The 26,791-nt window shown below is 40.4% G+C and overlaps 1 protein-coding gene and 1 long non-coding RNA gene across 2 annotated transcripts in view; one reads left to right on the top strand and one right to left on the bottom strand.

Annotated features, from left to right (window-relative positions):
* Positions 1–716, bottom strand: part of tshz3b (teashirt zinc finger homeobox 3b) — a 40,675-nt gene extending 39,959 nt beyond the window's left edge. The window contains exon 1 of the mRNA XM_063880469.1: positions 156–716. The gene's annotated coding sequence lies outside the window, so the exon portion shown is untranslated. The remainder of the gene's footprint in view (positions 1–155) is intronic.
* Positions 691–25,331, top strand: LOC134862506 (uncharacterized). Its single transcript, XR_010165527.1, has 3 exons — positions 691–877; positions 1,017–1,068; positions 25,099–25,331. It is a non-coding gene; the product is annotated as an uncharacterized LOC134862506 (long non-coding RNA).
* The last annotated feature ends 1,460 nt before the right edge of the window (positions 25,332–26,791 follow it).

The raw sequence follows: 26,791 nt of genomic DNA, 5'->3' as shown, positions 1-26,791 counted from the left end.
CACCCCTCTCTTTCTGTCAGCCTTATTCTAGCCTCCCGTTTATTCCAAAAAGGCTAATCGGGGAGCTTGAAATGCGCGTAATGTCAGTCATAATACCGCAGATGGTTAACAAATACAGTATGATTCACAAGCACACGCGGCTTGATCTTACTTACTTTACGGGCTGATCCTCCATGAAGCCCTCCCGGTAATCACACGCATTTCAAAGACAAGACCGGCTGCCTGAAAGCATCTCATAAAAATCCATTCCAGTCCGGTTGTTTGGTAGTGTAAATGAAGAAGAGAAAGCCACATGCAGCTTGCTTTTTTCAGTTTGTTATTCTCCAGCGAAGGAGAAACGAAGAGGAGGAGGAAGAGGAGAAGGAGGAAGAGGAGGAGGTGACGGCCGGGGACTGGTCACTATACGCACCGCTACGATATTTTGTCCGAGAGCGCTTTGAAAAATCCGCTGAGGACACAGCCAGGGTGCGTGCGTGTGCGCGTAACTGCGTGCGTGTGTGTGTGCCTGAATCGATGAGATACGTGCTTGATTGGGTCTCCCTTGTTGTAATAATGTACATGAGGAGGAGGAGGAGGAGGAGGAGGAGGAGGAGGAGGAGGAGGAAGGGCTCAGGCTGCTTCCATGCATGCAGGCTGGAGCGCACCGAGCTCTAGCGCCTTCTGCCAAACACTTTATTGGCCGCTGGTGGTACTTTTCTCCCGTTTTTTTCCCTTCCTTCCCGTGGCCTGATAGGAGCTATTTAAATCAGCCACGCAGCGAATCAAACCCAACACTGCTCTCCTTCTATGCGCCTCAAGTGAGCGGAGAGGCGCAACATTAAAAACCTCACCAAAGCGCTGTTATTTCAATGGACTAAAGTTGTTTTTTCCCTCACAGGTAAGCTAAAAAAAATCCGTAGTTGTAGGTTGTTGACATGTTCTTCTGGAGATGTTTTCCTCATCTCACAGTGAGGGATAAAGTTTGGGGATTTTGTTCGAAGTGGATAAAAAAATATTCTCCTGTGTTTTTTTGTCAGGCGATCCTTGAGGTGAAAACAAAAGGCGTCTTGAACTGAAGAGCAACGAGGGGTGAGTTACCAATCTTTCCTTCTCACCTCCCGTCTTCCTCCGCGCCAGATGTGCTTGCCACTGCGCATCGCCTCTCACAACGGAGAAAAAGGCTCTCTTCTTCGTATCTGCTGTGAGGAATCAGCCGGTGTCGCTTCTCGGGTAAACCTGGAGGGAGTGTGTCCGCTCTCCTCCTCTGTTTCCCCGGGATCGGGTGGAAGGATTGATAGGTTGGTGACTCTCAGCCGATTCGAGGATGTTTTCGCCCTAATCTCACCGCGACTGTGTGCGCCGCTCAGCCGCTGCATGCCGTTAGATCCGCCCAAGCATCTGTCCGTCTTTCCATTGGCGCATCCATCAGTGTCACACACACACACACACACACACACACACACACACACACACACACACACACACACACACACACACACACACACACACACACACACACACACACGGCTGCCTTGCGATAGTACAATCCCCCTCCCACCCCACATCTGTACGCTCAAACATAACTCACGCGCGCACACACAACGCGCCCGCGCCTCCTCGCGCTCTGATTGACACAGCCCACTTTCTTAAAAGCCTGTCAGAGAGCGCGCTGTGTTTTTTGTCTCACATTTTCTCCCCCAAATAGGAGTCCGAGTGTTTTTTTTGTTTTGTTTTTTGTTTTGTGTTTCTCGCAGGGACAGTTATTTGTATTATTTTATTCTCGTTCCAAAATGTCTACAATAAATGGAAAAAAAACTACTTGTGTCTAAGGACATCTTCTCAATATGAAACATTTCTGAATAGTTCATGCCAGGCTCTGTGGGGTTTTGCGATCAGTGGAGAATATACTTATTTACTGCAATATAGGCCTAATTATGTTTGTGAGAGATGCACATAGCAAGGCAAAGCATGGCAGCGTTATTGAGAGTGAGTTCATGAAACAGATTAACTAAATTACAGGGACGCTCACCTGCTTAAATCCTGAGGCAAATAAATCAGCGGTCAGCAGCAAATTGTATCGCTTTTTTTACGCTATTAATTAGAAATTGAAGGAGGTCGATTTGTCCCTTCTCAACATTAGAAATACAACATCTGTATCAGTTCATATGTTTCAAACTTATCACAAATCTATTAAACTAGTATACTTTTACTTGGCCAAACATTTGTATTTATGTTTTAATCACAAATGTTGACACTGGTCTCTTTGAATCGAAACATCTCAGGTGTGTTATTACCAATCTTGCTGAACTGAAAGTCGGACAGACATCATCAAAGTGTGTGTGTGTGTGTGTGTGTGTGTGTGTGTGTGTGTGTGTGTGTGTGTGTGTGTGTGTGTGTGTGTGTGTGTGTGTGAGAGAGAGAGAGAGAGAGAGAGAAAAGTGCGTGTTTGGATGAGGAGAACAACACTTAAAATGTTTCAAAATGCCAGTTTTTCTTCTCTTAAATGCAACAATTTAAATAGTGCATGCCTTCCTTGTGTGCCTGATATGTTTGTATGGATTGCAGTCAAAATGCACTTTTTTGTGATTTTTAAAAAGTTTTTACCTTACTATCGGTATGACGAAGACAAGGTTGTAACTGCGCAGTGTTCAGAGTTGTGTTCAACCATCGGTGTGTGGAAAAACAATTACGACTCGTCCACAAGTAGTGAATATTATATTGTCAACAACACCAAGCTAGTGAATGACTGTACCAAAGCCATAAAGCTTTATTTACATTGCTGTTATTTCCTCTTTATTAGCATCATTCCACCAAGTAGATCAATATGTGTAACTTAAAAATAGTTATACGATTTGAAAGTTGAAATGTATTAATTGTTTTATTCTACAATTTTCGAGTCAGTGATGCGCAGTATGTAAGAGGTGGTTACAAACTCTGTGTGAATGTGCGTGCGCGCGCGCGCGTGTGATAGAGAGAGAGAGTGAGAGAGAGAGAGAGAGAGAGAGAGAGAGAGAGAGAGAGAGAGAAACGTGAGGCACACAGATCATATTGAACGTTTGCGTAAAACTTTTCAAACACTGACATGTCGTGAAAGGGGTTGATGGAAAGTAGCTTAAAACAATTACAAAACACAGATCTGTAAAAGTAAGTCGCTGTTTTAAATTAGCTAAAGCTGCTTAATTAACTTTAACTTAATATTAAGTTAACTCTAAATGTATGGAAGAGTCTGAAAATGTAGTTGTAAAATAGGAGTTTTCCGCTGCAATTCTTGGTGCGATTACCCAGTAAACTGCACATCTGGATTGGTAACTTCATTATTAATTGATTTAATTTTAATTTTTGTTATTATGAAAAACACTTTTATGCATTTTGTGCCATGTAAACTTTGCGGAAGATGCAGGGGAGCGTTTCCTTTTGTTCTTTCTTTTATTGAAAAGTGTTTTCTAAATAAATAATCGTCGTTAAAATCAGTGTCCTATTTTTATCACACAAGAAAACGTATTCATTACAAAAATATTATCCGAAGTCAGAGCATTTTATTATTTCTCAGGCCTATAAATAAGCTAAATATGACATTATATAGCGCTGGTGTGTGTTCATGTTCTCACTGATATTAAAACTAATTTAATTGAACTGTGACATTCACGTTGCAATGATCATATGAGCACATTTACTTCTTCCCTCTAAAACCAATATGCATCATATGGAGCAATAAATCTGCGGTGACTTAGAGTTCGCTGGAATCACAGGAAGTGGAGGAATAAGCGTGTGCATGACTCATATATGAGTGTTTGAGCCAGAGATTATATTTACAGGAGCTGGGGATTTTAGTACACGAAGTGATGAAGTTAATCATAAACAATTATAATATTGATCCCACCAGCGGTGCACTTCCAGCCTCCGAGAGCGAAGCCATTTACTGTGTGTGTGAAACCTGTTTTACGCATAAAGGTCAGTTATGTATGCTCCTGGCCGGTGTGTGTGTGAGAGTTTGGGGTAAGGGGGGCTTTATTGAGGGAATTGGGACCTCCCATGTGCCTTGTTCCGCTTCTGTCTTTACGCACAAGTCGGAGCTCAAAAGCTCTCTCCACGGACGCACGGCGTGGCAAGGCTTTGGCACTCACGCTGAACTGAGTGGGTGAGTTCAGTTTCGATCCGGCCGTTTTGTCATTGTTGTTATAAAGTACTGAACAGCATTTATACAGCCGACTTTGAGGGAAGTCATAAAGACCATCCAAAGTACGGACATTTCGCGCAAAGACGCACTGAAACATCACACTAAAGACTTGTTTAAAGATGTTTTTGGTGACTTACACACTAAATTGTCACATTTCTGAGAGAAAACATATTCTAGCTTTCAAACAAAAACTCTCTAGAAATAAAACCAAAAAAGGCGACTTTAAAATATTCTATTAGCTGCAGGGACTTTGTTGTTACGGAATGTTTGCCCTCCTCCTCAAATATATGCGCTTGTTTCAGTAGAACCAGGGGGAGGTTTACAGCACAACTACTGTGATATATCTCTGAGCCCCACCACTCTTCTTCCCCATTCGCGATTTACTTTTTTTCCTCCTCCTTTTTCTGCTTCTACGATGATCACGTTGGCTTGGAGAGGGCGGTGTGGCGCACCGGCTTCACGGCACACTGGTTTCTAGTAGACTGGATAAAGAGCCAGGGGGAGGGACAGTCCGCGGAGCAGCTGGGAAAAAAACGCAGGGAATTAAGAAAAAATAAATGTTGTACCCTAACCCTTAAAGTATAGCACAGGCACTGAACCCCTTTAAATGTGTTCAACATGAGTCAAAAAATTATGTCACTATATTAGCTTACAGGTTAATGAAAGCTTGATGATTTTTTCTGTACTCTTTTGGTTCCATAAAACATGTCTTAAAAATCACTAACTGCTATACATTCTGAGGATAAAAAAGAATGTTCTACATGCTTTGCTCCATCAGTAAGAAAATGGCACTTAAACATTCATGTACAAACCAGATTTGCAAAAGAAAATCTCTCTGTTCTTGACAGGCTTAAAAGTCCACAGGCATCCTTTAAATTAAAGTTTTCTAAGTAGTTTTTCGCCTCCCTTAAATCTGCTTTTTGTCACCCTGTGTTTGATTTTTCCTCCTCTCCGCTCGAGGCGGTGCCTGTGGCTGTTTGCCAAACCACCCTGCCATTCCTACCTCAGTTTGAGACAGACTATTTTATTATGTAGTGTTAAGGTTTGGTCGATATCTGAATGGCCATTGCCAAAAAACTCTCCACTGATGGTGCTGCTGTTCACTATTTGCATGTAGAGAGAAAAAAGGAGGCCAGGGTTGGTCTCTCCTCAAATAACCTTAAAAGTTACAAAGTCCCATGGAAAACAAGACAACGCATTGACGTGAGAAGCCTGAAAAGATTGAGTGGATGCTCTCTTTCTCTCTCTTCCTCTCCCCCTCTCCCCTGTGTCCCCCTGCCTACCCCCACCCACCCCTCTCCTTTCTACCTAGTTGGGTGTGCTGCGGAGCTAGCAGGGTTGAGAGGGCAAGTGCTGACCAGCCTTCTTTCTTTCTCTGTCTGCTGTTACTAGGTCACCACACACACACACACACACACACACACACACACACACACACACACACACACACACACACACACACACACACACACACACACACACACACACACACACACACACACACACACACACACACACACACACACACACACACACACGCATGCACACGCACACACACACACACACATGCATGCACACACACCTCTCCTTGCGGTCAGTGTTGCCACCAGGGAGAGGGGTAATTTAAGCCCTCCTTGATGTAGCCTATTCATCACTGTCCTGAGGTCCGCGCTTCAAAATTAAAGTCTGATCTACAAAGTTAGAGTGAAATGAGAAAAAAATTGGCAGAGGTCACGAGGGCCGAGGCCAGTCAAAACAAAAAGCCGTGTCCCAGCTGGACCTGTATGAGGTGGCTTAATTAATTTGTATCCATGTTTCGAGGATTTGTTTTTAGGTGGAAAAAGGTAAATTAGCAGACTGACTCGCTGGGAAGCCAGCTGGGTCAGTGACTTGTAGGGAGGCATTAGCATAACCTGAATCAGTAGCTGTGGATTTGTGTGTGTTATGTACTGTTACCAATAACACAATGTAATTAGGTTGTTTATGGGATATAATAAACCTGCACCTGTGATTATGTTCTGGTTAAAATGTCATATAAACAGAAATGATTCCACGACCTAGGTACAAATAAACAACTCAAACATGTGATTGTCCAAAATTGGTCATACTAATGTAATAAAAGCAGCAAGTAATGCTTAAATTATTTGTTATTAAAACCCTGCAAACAAAACTGCATAAATAAAATATCAGTAAAAGACAATGAAAGTTAACTCTTGGAGAAAAACACAAATCACCATTTGGGATGCCACAGCCCGCCCTAGCAAAATATCAACACTAAACTTTAAAAAACTGGGTTTGCACACTTGCCAAAGGTCTGAAGGACTGAAACGACCATGAGGCATTGTTATCACAATAAATAAAACCATGTTGTTGTATGCATAACATGGGCTTCTCATGCATTATTTGGGATTTTGGATGGCTATAACAAGTACTGTCAACACCAATCACTGACATAAAATATATATGAAATTATCCTGCAAACTGAAGTATTTTAATGCAATTTAGACCTAAAGCAATTCTTATAAAATTAACAAAAGCTATTAGATATCTAGATAAAGATTCAAATGCAAACAACACTGCAAAAATTCTTCAAATTATCTGTAAAGTCTTTGTGTTTCAAAAAAATGTTTCCATGCCGTGTATGGAAAAACATATTAACGCGATAAATATATTTATTAAAAACGGAAACAAATATTATAGAAATACAAATATATAAATATACAAATATAATTGATAGCGGTCAAAAAGTACTTACATGATCATGAGGCATTGTTGTTAATATGGTATGCATTACATTGTCTTTGCATGCACTACTTGGGATGTTGTAGGGCTATAAAAAGTCAACACCAATCACAAACCTAAAACTTATGAAAATATAAAGCATTTGGCCCAAACAGAAGTCATGTACTGTAACAGACCTAAAGCAATTCTTATAAAATTACTAAAGTCCTATCTAGCTTTAAAAACAGCATGTTTTCCTGAGCAGTTTTTGCCTTTTCTCAGTGCCCAAACTGCACACAAGGGTTAAAGCTGCAGTAAAATGGCGATGACAGCACCTTTAGCTTCCTTCATCCGCGTTGTAAATTCAGGATGTGGAGGACAAGGGAGAAAAACAGATTGCAACCAGGCACATTTTTGCAAAGATCCACACACGTACGACCCATGACACGGCTCCTGTGGCTTCTATAACTATCCAGCTAATGAGGCTAAGGGTCAGCTAATTTTGTTGTCTTGAAATATGTCTCTAATTGCATTTATGAGACACACACATTTTCTCTTAAAAGTACATAAAAGCATGCTCAAAATGCCCTTTTGAAATAGATTTAAGTCAGCAGAACAGACAGGATAATAATTTGTTCTACAGTTTGCCTTAGCGAGAAGCACAAATAGTGTGTTTTTAGCATTTCTCATTTGACTGCATCTTTCAGTGAGCAGCACAAACAGTGTGTTTTCGGTTCCACAAAGTCATAAACTGTAAAGTAAATTCACAGGCTGGGGTATTTTTAGGAGGAGTAGGTATTTCTCTGGAAATGTTTGTGTCTCATGTCTGATGCAAGGCTGATGAGTTACACTGTTTATCAGCGTACAGTGTGACGGCGCGCTGCTGAGTGAGTCACTGCTTCCTCCTCGCTGTGTACATGTGTGTGTTTTGCGCGCGAGTGTGTGTGCGGAAACCACGCTGACAGCTGCAGCTCATTACAGGCACTATTACTGATGGGGACTGCTGGGGGAAATTCCTTCTTCCACAGAGCAAACCACCCTGTTTACCACACACACACACACACGCAGGCACACACACACACGCAGGCACACACACACACACACACACACACACACACACACACACACACACACACACACACACACACACACACACACACACACACACACACACACACACACACACACATATACACAGGTCTTGCTTATTCATAAGCTGCAACATCTGTAGCTGGAATGAAAAGTAATAGAAACATTTACTCTTTTGTGAAAAAATAAAGAAAAGGGAACCTGTCTTTTATATAAAGTAGGCGACACACACTCCATCCAGTTGCTGCAGAATGAAAAACATCCCTCACCTGTGCATTAAGTATATTCCTTTACATGTAGTACACAGTAAAGTGTGTGTGTGTGTGTGTGTGTGTGTGTGTGTGTGTGTGTGTGTGTGTGTGTGTGTGTGTGTGTGTGTGTGTGTGTGTGTGTGTGTGTGTGTGTCTTCAGAAAAACACACACAGCCACAGGGTGAGCAAACTTAAGAGGAGATGAGATCACTGGAGCACTCTAAGCCTTTCTAAATTGGCAAACAGCAGCGTCACACACACACACACACACACACACACACACACACACACACACACACACACACACACACACACACACACATACACACACACACACACACACACACACACACACACACACACACATGGCCGCATAGTATACAGTGTCCAGTGACGTTAATGAGAGGGCTGAAAGCCAGACACACATGTGCTAGAGTCATTAGGGAAGACTTCATAGCTACACTTCTGGCCACTACACTCCATTACTGTACTTCATTGGTTACACTGCTCGAAAATAGTGGTTTCTCAAAGTCAGGTTCAGGGACCACCAGGGCTCCCCGGAAAGCCTCAGGGAGCTGCTTGTTAAAAGTGAAAAAAAGAGCATTTACCTGTAGTTCTTTGTCTCATTTATTTGCAGCACCATGTTGCAAGAAGATAAGGATCAGGGTTTTACCTTTCACAGACTTGAAATGCACGGCTCTACTCAAAACATTTAAATACAAAATTAAACCTAACTTTTCTTATTGATCAGTTATTTTCCTTAATTAAATCTGTGGCGTAGTAACAGTATTGTAATAGTATTAGGAGTTTAAATATTTATTGTAACAGTACTAAGTGTATCTGAGGTTTCCATACATGTTTAGTCTATTTTTTAGTAGCAAACCATCTCACAAAAAAGTTCATATTAATTACCTGGCAAACACCTACAAGTGTGCAAGTACATTATTATACATGGCTGAAAAAGTACTTTTACTATATTACCCAAAAGTGAAACTCACTTAATCAGAGATCACAGATTTTTTTTTTTATTTAAGATTGAAGGATAAAACTATAAACTGCTTTTGTTGTTGTAAACAATTGCTATTAATACACCAAATCCAATGGCGTTAGTAGCACATTAAGTTGTAAATTAAGGTGTTGCTACCCAGGCAATGCTTTCTTTTGTTTAATTTTAGAAAACCGGCAACGACTAAAATAAAAAAAAGGGGGGACAGTGGGCGATGGTGTGTGACATAATACAACTGTGCCAAGGTCATATTGAAACATATACTAATACAAATAATTAAAGTCAAGCTCAGCACATGGTTTGCAATAAATGTGGTTCGCTCATCATTTTTTTTTTTTTTTGGTTGAGATGGCCCAGGTGTGATTCTAACATCCAATGATCAACGTTTTGGTGAAAAATGGGTCAAGGGTAGAGATAATTGTTTTGGATAACACACATTATTAATAATTTGTTCATGTAAAGTCTTACGTTGGTTCATACAATAACGTTAATGGTAGAAAGGATCTTGAAATTGAAAGTGTAGGGTTTTTTAGTTTCTCCTGTATGGTCTTTACAAGGTGTGCAGTATGGCAGTAAATAGGTGTATCATCAGCATAAAGCAAGGAAGTGCTTTGGGCGTTAAATTTCCATAGTGGCCAAACTGTGGTACTATAATTTCAGTTTGTGCAGCTGGTGCATTGAATTACATTGGAGTAGAGACCTCCGTAAATCAGCACTTGAAGCCAAATCTAGAGCTATTTTTCATCTCCATTCATGTGACTGACTGGCCGGGAAACTGCAGATCGTAGTCGGGGCTTAAGGAAAACACGCACACACTCTTCTTGGGCCCAGATTGTTGTAATCAGGTCATTCTCGCTTCATGCGAAACTGAGCAACTTTTATAACGGCAAACAAACACTGAACTACCAGTCGTTTGTAATTGCAACTGTAACACATAGGATATAAAAATCTCCCCCAAAAAATCAGTCTACAAAGATGTATTATAAGCATACTGCGCCATAACCTAATAATGCCATGCTCTGTCTCTATGCTGTCAAGACCAGAGAAGGAGAGAGATGGAGAGACGGTCCACTTCATGCTGTGATGTATCTGTTGCATTAATCAGCCTCTTAAATTGGAACGGGCTGCTTTTATTAATTATGTGCTGTGTGTAGATGGTCGGGCCTCTCCCAAGCATCCCTCCCTCCTCGTTTAGACACACCAATCACTTCCAGAAAGAAAGAAAGATGGTAGAGAGACAGAGAGAGCTTCATTGTAAGCAAATGAGAAGAGAAAACAGGACAATGCAGAAGTGAATGCATTGAGGAAATGAAGGGCTATTGAAAAAATAAACTCTGAGGCGACTTAAAGGTGTAACGGGGGTGGGGGGGTCTAGGCTTTCCTGGCTTCCAAAATTATTAAAGAGGGCCAATTATGTCTTTGAGTTTGTCCCTTTCCCGTAGTGTGTTATTGGTTTGTGTGCATGTAAATGGTCTGCAAAGGCTGAAATCCCAAGTAACCTCCAGAGGGAGTTTCTGTCCCGCACTAACCCCCAATTTTTTAAGTTCTCAGAACCTTTTTTCCATCGATTCAATTTAAAAATACCCAAGGCAAAAGTTGTCATTGGGGCATTCTTCCCAACGTTAATCAGCAGGGCGGCTTGGCCAATCAGATAGTCTTTTGCAATCTCTAAGTAACCAGTGATATCACCGGTAGTTTTGGCTCTTTTTTGTATCAACATTCGCATACATCTGGCAAAAGTTTGTTTAAGTGGTTGTTTTGCAAAAAAGGGCACAATGCTATGTTTTTATCCTCAACCAGAAAAAGTACACTGGGCAATCAGGACCATGTGCCACAGACAATGAGTGAAAGCCAACAAAACGATAACCTGGTCAGTTAACACTGACGCAGTATGGTGACAAATCAAGAACAGACCCGGTTTTTAAAAGACAAGTGACTGAGTTAAACTTGGATCGTCTTACAGCTTGTTAAATTGATAAACACCAGTCCAGATGTTCTCACCATCAGTTATGTATGATTCAAGCAGACTGTGTTTAACTTGTGAAAACATGCGAGCAATCAAATTGTGTATCAGAAATATGTGCATGGCGTGCAGGGGAGACAGAACAACCAACAACCTTGGCAAACATGTACAGCATCGTGAAGCTGGAAAAGTTTGGTGAATGCCACGAAAGATGTGTTTAGGATTGATTTAACGGTGAATATTGAGAGGAACAAATAGCTGCCTTTCTACTTTTGGAAAATCTGATTCCATCCGTTCATAAGTTGAGTTGTTTTAAGCCAATTTTTGATATCCATTTTTTCCTTTAAAACATAAATGGGAGGCTACAGAATGCAAAGTAATAACAACTCCAAAATAGGTGGCGGAGCAGTGTGGCGCGGAACAACTTCATTGCGTGATCTGTTCTGAATAGTGTTTGGTCTAAATGTGGAGTGATCACAAATCACAAAAGTCTGAATAACAAATGTATTTGACGTAGGATATATTTGATGAATTAGACTCACTGTCTAACAGGGGAGGGGAAAGTGTCAAATGGTAGGGCCTGGCCCTCCCTGGTCCTCCCACGGCGCCGGGCCTGGTCCTGACAGATATGAGGCAGACCTCAACCAAAGACCCAATGCTATATTTGTCTTTACTACATCACATACTTCCTTTTACCATTTCCAGAACAAGGAGAAACCTCTCAGAGCTCCATGTGCTCTGTATAATATGTGAAATGATCCCCTTTTCATAAAAGCATTCAACTTAGTACATTTGGGCCTTTGAACATCCAGTTAAAGTCCTGTGAAAAAGAGCTGTGCACTGTGTGGAGGATTTTTTTTGCATTTGCAACTTCAAAGTTCAAGAATGGACTGCCAGTGAAAAAGTTGACCGAAATGGTTTCCAATGTCTTGGATCCATCTAAGGTCTTTTGGGGATAGCATATTTGGTACCACATAAGGTGCTTGTCCCTAAATGGGTCATCTTTGGTACATTGCTATTTAGAGGTTCTGCAGGAGCATATCCTTAGTTTTGGGGGATTTGCTCTATTTCATTACCTTCTTTTGGAGCAACTTAAGACATGATGATGTGATTGGAAAAGAGAATTGTGAAGTGCTTCACAATGGAAATGGAATCTCATGGGCAGGTATGTATTTGATGTTCTATCCTATCCCAAATGCCTCATGTGCAATGCCTAGGACCATGACATCTTGGTCCACAGTGTGAGAGTGGTCCACTTAAAAGTTGTTGAAGGGACAGTAGGCAAAAACGCACAATATCAGATACCTGAACTCAAAGCAATGCACATGGAATTCATCCATCATTAATTCAATCTTTTACATCTGTGCTTTTCCCTAATATGACAATTCAAAATGTCTATGTGAAGAAGGACTATTAGCTCTGTGAACTTCCTACCATTAGCAGCTCCACTGTGATACAGTTTATTATGATATTGCTGGCTATACAAACATATCGGGTTACAGAAACACTCAGGAGTCAAATGCCGTATATTTCAGGATGTATAGCGAGTGCGTGGGAGCCACTCCACACAGTGGATACAAATCACAGGCCGATACTCTTGTCACTTCAGCTCGAGCCGAGTCCAAAGCCACTTCAGCTTCACCCGGTGTTTATCTTACTCTGACATTCTTCCTGCTGTTGTGCCAAAGCCTCCCTCCTCCACCCACCCACTTCCAACCCACCACTAGCCTGTAAAAGATACCTGCTAAATAGGAAGAGCAATGGATATATTTAATGGTGGTAGAGTGATACAGAGAAAGTAAAGTAGAAGAAGAGCAAGAGAGAAAATGAGAGCGTGTTTGTTATCTGTCACAATGCTAATAGTCCCTGATGCGACACAAGGGAAGTTTGATTCTGCATACAACTGAAAAACAATTGCAGATTAAGGAAATAAGCTGAGTATGTATCTTTGTAGTGATTGGTGGCGATTATTTTTATGTTTGAGGTTTAACTTAGAGTGTCAAACTAGTATTAGAAATTGGTTGTGTAGGTTGGGGCGAGGTGGGTTATGATAAGCGATGTATAAATCAATCTAGAGTATCTCAAGGTCTTCACAATGATTTGCCAGAGATTTCAATCTCAATGTATTTCCTTTGCCTTTACTACACTATAAGTTGCATGGCAACTAAAGCATGAATAATGCTTATTTAGTAAAGCATAAAAGGTCTCGTAAAGATTTTAAATAAATATCAGAAAGGTTGACTTATTTACTACTAAGCCAAAAACAAACCGGAGAACCTAAACCCTAATGGTCATAATATAATGAACAGTTTATTGAAATGTATTGTATGTACCATCTCGGTGGTATGCTCACAATAGGTTCATTTTCATCAACTTCTTGTTATGCTCATTTTCAATTTGAGGAAGACAATTCTTTGGTGGAATCCCAGAAAATAAATTACAACCAAGATGTTGAATTAAAAGCTTTCATGCTTGACTAGGTTGGAAAAGTTGCAATGGAAACAGATTAAGTTAATTCATGATGATGTAAATTAAGACTGTGACTTCCATGTCCGAATGTTATGAATAAAACAGGCGAATGAGGTTCAGAATGTATTGCACTGTTTGAGGTAAGTCTGTCTTAATTTCGCCATCTTGTTGCCCCATGTTCTGCAATAATTAACGACTTCATAAACGGTTTTGCACATTTTGTGCTACATCTAGATGAAGTCCTAACTAATGTCGTAATCTGAAAGCCCCTGTTTCAAATCAACCTAGTCGTTTACCGAACCCCGGCCCCAAAAAACGGAATGCAAGAGTTGAGAAATAACAAATACAGATGATTTCACTGCTTCATTAAAAAGTCTGATGAGTTGGAAAATTGCATGGTCTATGCAGTTACCTATGATAATGTAAATGTGGAAAAAGAGAATATATTTTGGGAGTCAAGTCCAGCTGTTATGAAGGCACTTAAATGTTGGATTCTCCTTAAATTTGTTACCCATCAACTCAATGTGATAAATCAAATCAGACTCAGATTTTCTACTCCTATTTGTAGGAAATATGCTTGAGTAGGAGTTACAGTACATAATAAATCACCCCTATCTAGCGTACAATAAATCCATGATAGAAACATGTCAGTTACAATAAGCTTCAGCCCTTCATGCACTTGAATTGTGTGTATGTTTACACGCCTCCCCCACACCATACCCCCCCCCCCCTCCATAGATGTTGAACCAACATCTATAGGCTTGTCCACGCCTCTGCACAAACAGTAGATAGGATACCGTGTTAAATGCAGACACCCCGGGGTGCAGTGGTCTCCCTTACAAACTGGCGGTCAGGTGCCCTTGGGCCCCCTGAAGACGCTAGCTGACTTGACATCCACGTCTGCTCTACGCCTATCTGAATTAGCTGGACAATCTGCCCCTACCTCAATGGGGGGGGGCAGAGGAGAGGTCAATGCGCTCAAGTAATTCTCCTGAGCGCTCCTAGCTTTAGGACATTTGGTGACACGGAGGATTGTTCACTGGCCACATTTTTCCGATGTGTCGCCCCGCACCTCAAACATCAAGATGTGGACTGTCAGAGGGGCAAGTGATAACTGACGGTCGGGGAAATAGGAAGCAGCGTGTTCGACAGTAAGCAGATGCTGACCAGCAGATCACCATGAACAGGCCTCCAAAGTTTTGGACCCTTGCAATGGTGTACTGTATACGTTCCGTGGAGGGACTAAGCATGTGTGTAGTCCAGGGGAGTTTGTGAAGGCTTTCCCCTCTGAAGTGTCAACCTCCCAGAGAGAGGATCAACTGCTAAGCGGGGGACTCAGGAGCTCAATGCCTAGTGTGTGTGTGTGTGTGTGTGTGTGTGTGTGTGTGTGTGTGTGTGTGTGTGTGTGTGTGTGTGTGTGTGTGTGTGTGTGTCCAGCAGCTCACTCGTAGGGTTTCAGATATTTGAGGAAGTGATATATCCTTTTATCTGTTACTGTGAATGACCAGAAGCCTGACCTGAGTCGGCCCCGCAAGGCTAAATCCACACACTCAAAGGATGGATCAGTATTTGTGTGTGTGTGTGTGTGTGTGTGTGTGTGTGTGTGTGTGTGTGTGTGTGTGTGTGTGTGTGTTGGTGTGTCTGTGTGTTTGGATGTACTAAGGTGCATCAGAGAGCAGGGCCTTTCTCCTGGGGGGGAAACTCAGAGTTGAAAGGTCAAACACACACATGGAGGGGTCAGTGAGCAGCCTGGCAAGCGGAACAGAAGCTTCATACATACAGAAGCACACGGGTAAGAGTGAGTGTGTGTTTGTGTGTGTGTGTGTGTGTGTGTGTGTGTGTGTGTGTGTGTGTGTGTGTGTGTGTGTGTGTGTGTGTGTGTGTGTGTGTGTGTGTGTGAGGGAGTGAGTGGGTGTGAGAAAAGTTGCAAAATATGATTAAAATCAGATATTGTTTGCAGATGGGAACTGTAGCTACATTTAAAAATATTGTTTACCTAAAGATCCCTTTTTGTTGTATAATTCTAGAATGTATATTAGTACATGAGTACGTTTTTATTCTGAGTGCTTCATAATTGACCGTCCTGTAATGTTAAAGTTTCCCCTTAATCATAAACTGATATTTGGCAGGCTCTAATCAGTGTTTCGCCGTTTTTCTTAAGGATTTAGTCATTTCAACCCAATCATGTATAATGCATTTGATGTATCTTTCCGTATCTTAAACATTCTTAAAAAATTCGACTTACCATGATACTGATTATTATTTCAGAAAATTATTTTGTTGAAATTCTTGATCATAAGCAAATTGTGCCTTTATACTGAATGACAGAGTTTAAGAAAATTAGGAAAGAAAAATGATATGTCTTCTTCCATGATAGGGTTGTGGACGTGAGAGATATGTTCCTAAACACTCAACTACATTATTTTATGAATGAAATATTTATATGAATACACTGCCATACTGTGATTCTCAGACTACTTGTCGGTTGACACAAATTGTCATCACATGCATTTGAGTTGGCTTGAATTGTGATTTTTTTTTTCTCATGTGAAAGGTTTTGACGCCTTATATATTTTTCAGAGTGTGGGTTCAGGTCAGAATCACCCAATTAAAAACATTTTAAAAGAATAACTATAATGACATATTTTTTAGGTCCCAAATCACTTACCTCCATATTTAAATTGTGTTTTAATCTGCTCCTAGCACTCTATAGTTGTAGTTAAAAGCGCTCGTTATTCATCTTTTTTATAACAATAATCATAACACAGTTTAAAGCATAATGTCAAATCCTATCATACTACCTAATAATTGCTGTTGTTTACCAGACATTTAGATTGAATCCTGTTTTTTTATATTTAACTCAAAATACACTGACCACTTAAAGTGAAATATAACTAGCTTGTAGTGTAAAATATCTGCCTATACTTTGGGAATGTCGTCATTTCAGCAATAACCACATAGCATAACTTATTATCCCATTTGAATGCATTATAGAAATGGTATAATGCATAACAAGAACAACAAAATACCATATGAATGACAAGCAATTATGAAGTATTATGATGCTTGACAAAGTCATCAAGAAAACACTGTTTTATACTACACTAACATCGATAGTATAAATATATTGTAACTGACAAGGTGTCCACAGTGGCTACGCCTGTATAAATAACTTTATTAAATACACTTACATCTTTCCTCTTTTTATAAAACACTGTGAACCTACACAGCGACGACAGGAGAAGACGTTTATCGACACCTGCGATGATCTCATATTTATGATGTAGTGTGCAGTAGGTGTGATTTTACCGCTTCAACACCACGGTTTGTGCAGCCATAGTCAATGTGGAGAGGGTAGGTGAGTGTGGGGGGGTGGGGGGGCTGAGGTACACCTGACAACGGCGGCAGAAATGTGTTAACAGCCAAAGCGTGTTTGTCGTTGTGTTTTCACAGCTGCGATCTAAACCACAACAGCAGTCGGTGTTGCGGAGGGCAAAAGGACGACTCGGATTTTTCCCTCTTTGTCACAATCTCATCCTCCTCCTTGTTCTTGCAGGGGCTGCGGTGATTTGCGAGATCATTCATTATGATCTGGTGCATTTCGACCTCAACCGGAACCAAAAACATTCTAACGGGGTATAAGAGACGCACACACAAAAACACACACTTTGGTGCAAAGAAAAAACACTCATTGGTTAAACAGAGCGAACACATCCCTCTTTGCTAAGTAGAAGTTTCATTCACCCCAACCACCCCCCACATCTGTCCATGTCATCCCTCACTAGCCCACTTTCACATCACCCATCAGTAAGTCCACACACACACACACACACACACACACACACACACACACACACACACACACACACACACACACACACAAAACACATACACACACCTCCACATCAGCCGTCAGTTTGTCCGACAGACACGTAAATGTACATATCCGCACACCCGCTCCTTTACATCACATGTCAGATCACCCATGATTCACACACACACACACACACACACACACACACACACACACACACACACACACACACACACACACACACACACACACACACACACACACACACACACACACACACACACACACATCACACATCAGTTATATCTTTTTGGCTGAAGGAGAGGGGGGATGTGTTGGCAGCAGGAGGGTTTGACAGCAGAGAGGAGGAAGTACACAGGAAGTACATTAGTTATCACTCCCATGTCTTTTCCACCTTTTCACTTCTTATCACCGCCCGATGTCTCAGACCCCAGCAGAGCTGCTGCTGCTTATCCTCCTTTTTTCCTTTTCTCCCTCTGTCTCCCCCTCTTCCTCACACACATCCACTCTCTAAAAATGACTTCCGTGCTCCATTTTAGTGTCGGGCCCTGGGATCTAGATGACACTTGGCAAGCCGTAGAGGCCGCAAGACAACTGGATGAAATATTTAAATGAAAGACGGCAGGGGTAGAAGAGGTGAAAAGAAGGGGGGTGGAATATAGGACAGAGGACGAGGGAAGGAGAGAGTGACAATATTCAGATGGTGAGCTGAATGTGAAGGATTTATTTTCTCCTGGCAAAGAGAGGGTATGACAAGAAGTGCAGATGAATTGACTTTCACCTACGGAATAGCCCGCGGAGAAATAAACCAATATAGAATGAGATCACACCACTTTGTCTCCGAATCATCAGCTAGTCTCAGTGTGTCAAAGTACTTTCAGCACGGTGCCAGATCGAGGCTTAGAGGACAATGAATCTCGAATATAATCAAATAAAATGGAACTTCGTTACAGGGATTCAGCAATGGTAAGATTACGAGAATCTATCGGACTTATTTGTAATACTGGAGTGTCTAGGCAATCATGCTAACACCTAAAGAGGCCCTATTATGCGTTTTGAGGTTTTCCCTTTCCTGTTATTTAGATTTTTTTGTGCATGTAAATAGTCTAACATTTTCTCTCCCACACAATTCCCCCCCCCCCCCCCCCCCCCCCCCCCCGCTGGAAACACCTCCATTGGACTCCTTTGTCGTTTATATCATAATGACATCACTGTATGTAACAATCGCACTTCTATTGGCTAGCGCTCCAACACATTCTACGTGATAGCTAAGGGACGGGACATTGCAGACACATCTCTGAGCAATCACAACAGAGCCAGCAAGCTAACCAATCAGAAAAGACTGGGCTCTGGTTTCAGACAGGGGGTAAAAAGAGGTGCTGCAGCACAAATATATGAGATATAAAGAGAAGAACAAAGAGCTTTTTGAACATTAAAGCCTGGAGACATGTCAGGGTAGAGGCACAGAATACAAATATGAAACTGAAAATGAGCAGAATATGTCCTGAGAAAAATCAATGCAACTAGATTGTTACCATCACTACCAAATCACAGCAATCCACCAATACTTGACATTTCACCGAAAAACAAATATATCAACTTCATGTTGGTGATGATGGATGACAAAGACGAGTTGAGGACATCATCTGAGGACCATGAGTTTATACAAAATGATTTGTCAATACATCCAATAGTTGTGGAAATATTCCAATATGGACCAGACTGGTGGATTTACAGCAACATCCCAATCCATATCAGGCATGTCACTGCAATGGCTGAAAAACAAGTCCTGCACATGACACTATTTTTTTGTTGTAGAGGTTTGCTCTTTAATTCTGAAGACAAAATGTTCTATTTGTCAATGTTGCAAAATAATGTCAAACCTTGGTTGTATGTGTGTGTTCAATCGTCCATATTTGTTGAATAAGCTTTCTTTATTTGTTTTTCAGTTGTTTGGGCATGCTGGTTAAATGCTAATTCAAGTTCCATGCCTGTGTGTGTTTGTCATTGTTGGCTGTATAATTTAAGCATTACTGAATTGTATATAAAACCCTGTTTGCTGCACATCAGGCCTGTCTGTCAGGAGAAGTTAGCTAGCTTGTAAAGCCAACAAACTTAAATATGAGGGTTGAAAAATAAACTGTTGAATTGTTGGAAAAAAGGCAATAAAAATGGTCAGAAATGATATTCAGTGTGTTATTTGTATTTTACATGCAGCTCTGTACACTGTATTTCATTGTTATCCCTTTTGTTCCCATAAAAGCACCACAATTCATGTCATATTGAATAAAGGTGAACTTCCTATACGTAATCCACTGGACAAAAAAATCCACACCAGAGGGAAAGAAAAAGAAAACATGTTTGTCATTATTCTCCTGCACATATGCTGCATGTAGAAATGCTAACGTATTTCCAACCAGTAGTTCAGACTAAAGTATTACTTCAAATAAACATTCTGTTTCCAGTGCAGGACTTTGTGAGTAAATGGAAGGCGAGCAGGAACAGAGGGGTGTTCTCCGAGCTGATTGGCTGCAGATGTGAGCTCCAGTCTGGGTTTGGTTAAAGTCCCGCTGCCAGGAATATTCGCTACAATTCAATAAATAGAGCTGTTAGGAGCGAGGCATTTCCTTGTCACCATGTCAAGGTTTCAAAGCGGATGTTTCACATTGGGTGTATCTAATACTTAGCCTATACACTCAGCTTTATATAAAACACTGTAACTCAAGAATGTTGCTATTGAAAAGCTGCCAGGGAACATTAAATCATGTATTGGAACTTAAATTTAGACAGGGATTTACAGATGTATGTGTTAGACCTGAAAATATATGAGTTTTTGAATGGTGATACATATCATCAACCTTCTGTAATCCTAACCAGTGATACATAAATTAATTAAATGATTTGAGGTTTGACATACAGTAATGAATTCATATATTTTCTCGACAATCCCTTAAAATTAGAAGGGAAAAAGGGCGAAATGCTTTGATCCATTAACCCAAAAAATGAGAATATGGGTGTTCTTTGTTTTTTGTTACAACATAACCCCACACAAATAATTATCTTTACTACAGTAAGTATATCAGGGGGTTCAGGGTATAATGTGTTCCATTTTTTGAATTTAATTTTTTTTTTTAATATTTGTTTCCTATTACATACAACTATACCATGCTTTTTCAACTAGGTAAGAAGCAGCATAGTTTTCCCAACTATGTTTAATGTTTATTACAGTATTTGGGATAGAAATTGGTATTTTGGGCAGCGCATTCATTCACAATAAAATACAAGTATTCAACATTGTGACTCATTCAAAAACAGACAATATGGATTCAAGCTCAGAGAACTTGTACGTTTAGGAAAGTGAAAGTATTCCTGTGATTGCTGATGTCGATATTCACCTTGAGAATGATTTTGACTATACATCTGAACACATAAATTCAAATTAAGAATTAATAACTGCTGCAAAATAGAATGATGTAATTGCAATTCAAAGACCTGCAAATGTTTCTTAAACATTTGTTTAATCTTAGCTTGCAACTCAGAGACATTTCCAAGATATCCCACTATGTGAAACGCAATGAAAATATATTTTAGCAAAGAAAATAATGCACGTTGGTTGTCCGTATCAGCCTCATATGATCACACATTACACCCTCACCTCCTCCATTGCTCCTTCACTGCTCCCTTTCGCTAATCTGCCTTTGCTTTTCCTCTTTCTCCCCCCCCCGACCCCTCCCCTCCCTCTCTTTTCTCCTCCCCTGTGCCCATCTGCGAGGCGATCAAATCATCGTACGGAGAAATCCTGGTGATCCAAGAGGGCCAGGCAAAAAGGTCACGGAGAGAGTCCGTAAAATGGATGAAGCCTAATGATTAGCTCAACCTTTAGCTAATCAATAATCATTTATCCAACAATATCACCGGCAGCCATAGCCCCATTTGCCATTAACCTCAGTGCTGAGCGGAGAGGCAGTATTGTTTCCTCTGGCAGCTTTACGGCGCTTAGATGAGTGGTAGGGGGCCGGGATGGAAGCTTAAGGTTGAATCTCGATGGCTCAGATCCTATTAAGGGACTGCAGGTATTTTAGCGTTACAGAGTCATATAATTACCCTTTTGAATGATTGACTGTGACACCGGCTGCTGAAACGCTAGAACAGGCAGGCTTTTTATTAAAGGGTATGATAATAAAAAGGTGTCTTACGTACATGATCCTAATTAATGGCTATGGAAATGATGTTCAAAAATACATATTCATTTGCTACTTTCAAACCACACCTTCAGAAGCTCCATTTTCTCTCCAAAAAACAAAAGAAAAATAAATCACATTTGTGCTTTTAATCCAGCTTTTATCGCTTTTTACAGCTCAAAAAAAAGGAAGCTATTCTACGACATCGCTCCACACACACTCCCTCTTTTTATTTCCCTCTCACACACACATGCACCAATGGCTGTCTCCTCTGTGTCTCTCCATGATGCCATCTTCATCATAACCTCTCCCTCTTTATTGCGTTTAATGACTCCCCCTCTCCTTTCATTAATTCTTTATCGATTCTCCCTGACGTTGCCTGAATTATTTTCCAATTACAGCAAATAAAAGAAAAGGAAAATCCATTGCAAATACATGCCTTTGTATGTGTGTGTGTGTGTGTGTGTGTGTGTGTGTGTGTGTGTGTGTGTGTGTGTGTGTGTATGTGTGTGTGTGTGTGTGTGTGTGGGTGTGTGTGTGTTTATGTACGTGTGTAGCTGCACTAACATTTAACTCTGCATAAGACTGTAGATACCTACACATCTACAAGTGTATTTTTGAAGCTACATGTAGGAACTCGTAGCACTTTTTAAAAAATGCAAACACACTGTCCCACACACACACACACACACACACACACACACACACACACACACACACACACACACACACACACACACACACACACACACACACACACACACACACACACACACAAACATGAGGCGGAATGTGACTGCTGCAGAGAAAGAGTGGTAAAAGGTCACAGGAAGCTAATGGTTCCGGCTATCTTACATGAAATAAGTTCAGACACTTTGGACAGGTTTGTGTGTGTGTCACAGAGGAGTAGGGGGCTGGACGTGAGTGGAAAACAACACACAGACAGAGAATTCACAAGGGCAAACAAACACACCGATAGATATTGTGCATAAAATCTAACAACTACGGAAAATCCAGAATGTTTTAATATGCTGTTTGGAATGATGCTCCCGATACCGGTCCTAGAATTAGCCTCGGAGGTCCGTCAGATGGCTCCGGTTAATACCCACAGGTCATTAATTACAACAATTATTCACCTTCATATCGCAGACACATATCGACTCTTGTTTTGCCTGATAACGCGCCAGAAAGGCTCGGTGGGAAAATAAAGTGAGCGTATTAAGCATGTGCATGTTTTTGCGAGACGCTGAAATAGATTTCTTACCTGCATGGCAATCTTGAATTGTTTATTATGTGCTTGCCCCTCTCTGTTGTCCAATTAGATGATATTACTCTCAGGCCGTGTCAAACAAAGTGATGGTTAATGATCTAAAACATGATTCAAAAACACAATGCGAAAGGTTTTTCACCATCAGTCTCATGCCTTAGAAATGAGCAGGAATTTAAATGATCTTATATGATGCATTAACCTGTTGTTTGCACTGAGAGCCATGGGTTTATGTGCATGTGCAGCACCCATCAAACAGTTTATTACAATTACTCATACCTGTAAAGAGAAGGCAATCAGTAACATAATCTATCACAATATAAAAGTAATTATTACTTTCCTTTGCTTTTGGATTGCCTCAACATCAAATGAAATGAATATAAATACAATAAAAAGAAATATCAAATGTGTTCACATAAGTGTGTTATGTAACACAATGTGACCAATATGAAGAAAACCAAGATGTTTAGGATCAAAAATGTGTCCTCTTAAATGACCAACAGAATAGTAGAACATACAAAAAGTGTTTAGTTTAATATATGAATTAAAAACAAACTGTATTTTTGTTTTTATAATTCAGGTGTCCAACTACTGCAATGCAAAATCAATTTAAAATAAGAAGAATAAAAGTTAGTAAAGGCAATCTACACTGAAAAAACTGAAACGTTGACTTTAATTAAATATATTATTTCAACACATTTAACATAACTGTATTACTGTAGGTTAGTAGAAAGCAATATTATTAAGTTGTACCCAGTAATGTTTATTTAAACATAATAATTTTGCTTTCATTCAACCTAAATACAAATGTGAAATCTGTTGACTTAATACATTTAATTAAAGTCATGTTCAGTTCATGTCATGTTCATGTTATCCTGCAAGTAATCCAAGTTTTTTTTAAATGTGACAGTAATCTGATTCAATTATTTCTTAATGTAAGGGGAATAGAGTTACTTATGTTTTGTATCCTGATTACGTAATCCCTTTACATGTAATCCGTTACTCCCCAAGCCTGGTCCCTGAGTGTGTATTTCTGTGTGTGTGTCCTGACCTCTCCCGGCCTCTCTCTTCCATCCCCTCCTTTGAGAGTGTGTGTGATATACAGAGCTCTAATTGTCAGGTCTGGCCCCCACATTCCTCGCCCCGACCAGCCTACCAACACTGTGTCACTTTAACAACCGCAAATTATCACCGCGCGATGGAGATCTCGGCTTCACAGCGCCACTACGCGAATATAGATACATTTCCTTCAATAAATTGCCCCCACTCCTCCCCTCGGCCCAGCAGCACTGCACAACTACACAACTCACTACCTGTCCTCGACACCCCCCCCCACCCCCCTGTCCTCACATTCACTGCTCTCTGACTGACATTTTTACCACAACATTATTGCGTCTGCCTCCAGATGGGAGAGTCATCGCTGCACCAAATGTAGCTAAAGCAAGCGGCTAAAAGCGGGGGGGTGAGGTGCTCGGTGTCATTCGACCGGGGGTTATTGATTCCCGGAGAGCCGAGCTGGATCAGAGCGGGTTTCCCATAAAGTTGGCGACAGAGGATGGAACACAAAGGACGATAATGCGAATACATGTCTGGTCACTGGGGATGGTTTTCACAACATCTGTTCTTACTTAATCTCGGCTCATAATGGGCTACAACATAAAAGAAAAAGTCCTTAAAATGTACATGTTTTGTTTTATTATAATTGCCATGAGTACAATAAAATACTATAAGGCTGATGGCTTTCCCAACTCTCGAAATGGGACAATCCGAATAAAGTATTTTGAATAAATGAAACTCCATTACAACATCTTATCTGTTATGATGTTATTAAACTATGGGTACGAAGTAATGTTTAAGATTGTTATCATGTAGAGCAACAATTAACCTAAATGTAGAACCAAACAGGACAATAAAAGCTGAATATAGGAGGAAAAAGAAAAAGTTTTTTAGTTATGGGAAAATGTTAGGACTTTGTCATACCATTGTTCATTAAAACAACAGTGTTCCTTCCAACATATATGCTAACATGCTAGCAAGACTATCATGTTTAAGGTAATACATTCAGGCATACCTGAGTACTTTAACAGTTGCACATTAAGGATTTCCATATTAACAATCGCTCAAATAAGGAATTAAAAGTTGTTTTTCATGTGACCTTAGAACTTCGCCAAGGCCAATGGCTTCCCCAACTCAGGAAATGGGACCATCCAAAGTTCTATCATAACATTGACGATACAAAGAAGATGGGAGAGTCATCGCTGCGACAAAAGGCAAGCACCTAAAAGATAGGCGCACAGTGTCATTTGACCGGGGTTAATGATTCAGTGCGGGATCAGAGCGGGTTTCCCATAAAGTCGGCGACAGAGGACAGAGAGGACGATAATATGTTTGGTGACTGGGGATGGTTTTCTTTTCACAACATCTGTTCTTGCTTAATCTCTGCTCAGGCTGCAAGCTGCTTCATCTTGCACAATTGCATCCAATCCCTTTTTCGAGTTGGAGAGTTTCCAAAGAGGATATGTTTCATTTTATCCCTTTAGTGACTGCATGAACATGACAATAAAGTTTGAGTGAAATCATATGCATTCTACAAAGGTCTTCTTCACAATTTCTAATCTCATTTCAAGTAAGAGTGTCACTACTATATAACTTGAAATACGATAAATCTGACTGAAATAAAGGGGATGACATTTTAGGTGAAAAATCAAGAAGCTAATTTTGAGGGAAATACACTATTTTGAGCATTTCTGGATTATATATATATATATATATATATATATATAAACAGAACATTTCCTGATTCTAGTCAAATATAGTTCAACATTAGTTTTACCAGCTAATTCAAGATCTCCTTTTTTTTTTATTTTGCATCTTAAGTTTTCACTTATTTTATTGGCAGATTCATTTACTTATTACAAGCAAAAACACCTAGTTTTCATTCTTTTTTGTACTTGTTTTGGGGAAGCATTTTTCCAGTGTAACCATGCAGCAAAATACAGAAACTGATATCTTAAAAAGTGTGTAAAAAAAAGGGTCATTACCAAACTGGACCATTAGATCCCAGCCTGCCATGTGGTTCATTTTTATATCAGCGCTAAACAAAAATAATTCCAACCACCCAATCGGATGCAGCATAAATACTTCAGCATGGCCGTGCGAAGCGAAGCAGTCATCTTCTCCGGCGGACGGGATGCCACGTAAGTGTTTCAGTGTGTCTTCATAGAAGTGCAGGCCAGCGCCGCTGAAGGCTCAGCCAGGACCGGGGGTTCGCCGTAATGAAAGGCAGATTGAAAAAGGCTCTTGATTGATTTCCTACATCTTGATTTGATATCCTGAATTAATTATTTGAACTTGAATAATATATAAAAGGAAAAATAAATGTAGAACACTCAGGGGGAAACGAGAAGAGGGCTTCATCGGGGACGGAGTCACTGCTGCAGAGGATCTGTATCTCTTGGTCAATCTGGCTCTGGAGGAAAGAGTGTGTGGTGCGCATAAATATGTGTGTGAGTGTGTTTTATGTGTGTCTTAGTGTAGCCAGCTGTGCGTGTGTGTGTGTGTGTGTGTGTGCAGGAAAAGAACATTTGTATGATTAACTCATTACAATATCAGTAAATTCTCCCAATATGATTCAAGTTTGTAAGTATTTATTCCAACAAGGGAAGCTCCATACTAAAATGATATGAAATAGGTAAACCTAGGTAACATAGATAAAGTACTTTTTAAGATTGTCTTTTAGAATATTGGTGATTAAGCTAAATTTGGAAGCAAACTAGAAAAAAGAAAATCTGAACATTGGAGAACTTTTAAGGTTTTGTAGTTCTGGGTAAAATATTGTGGCTATTGTCCATTT

The sequence above is a fragment of the Eleginops maclovinus genome, chromosome 4, assembly GCF_036324505.1.
Source record: "Eleginops maclovinus isolate JMC-PN-2008 ecotype Puerto Natales chromosome 4, JC_Emac_rtc_rv5, whole genome shotgun sequence".
Taxonomy (NCBI): domain Eukaryota; kingdom Metazoa; phylum Chordata; class Actinopteri; order Perciformes; family Eleginopidae; genus Eleginops; species Eleginops maclovinus.
This window is presented reverse-complemented; position numbering and strand designations above follow the sequence as displayed.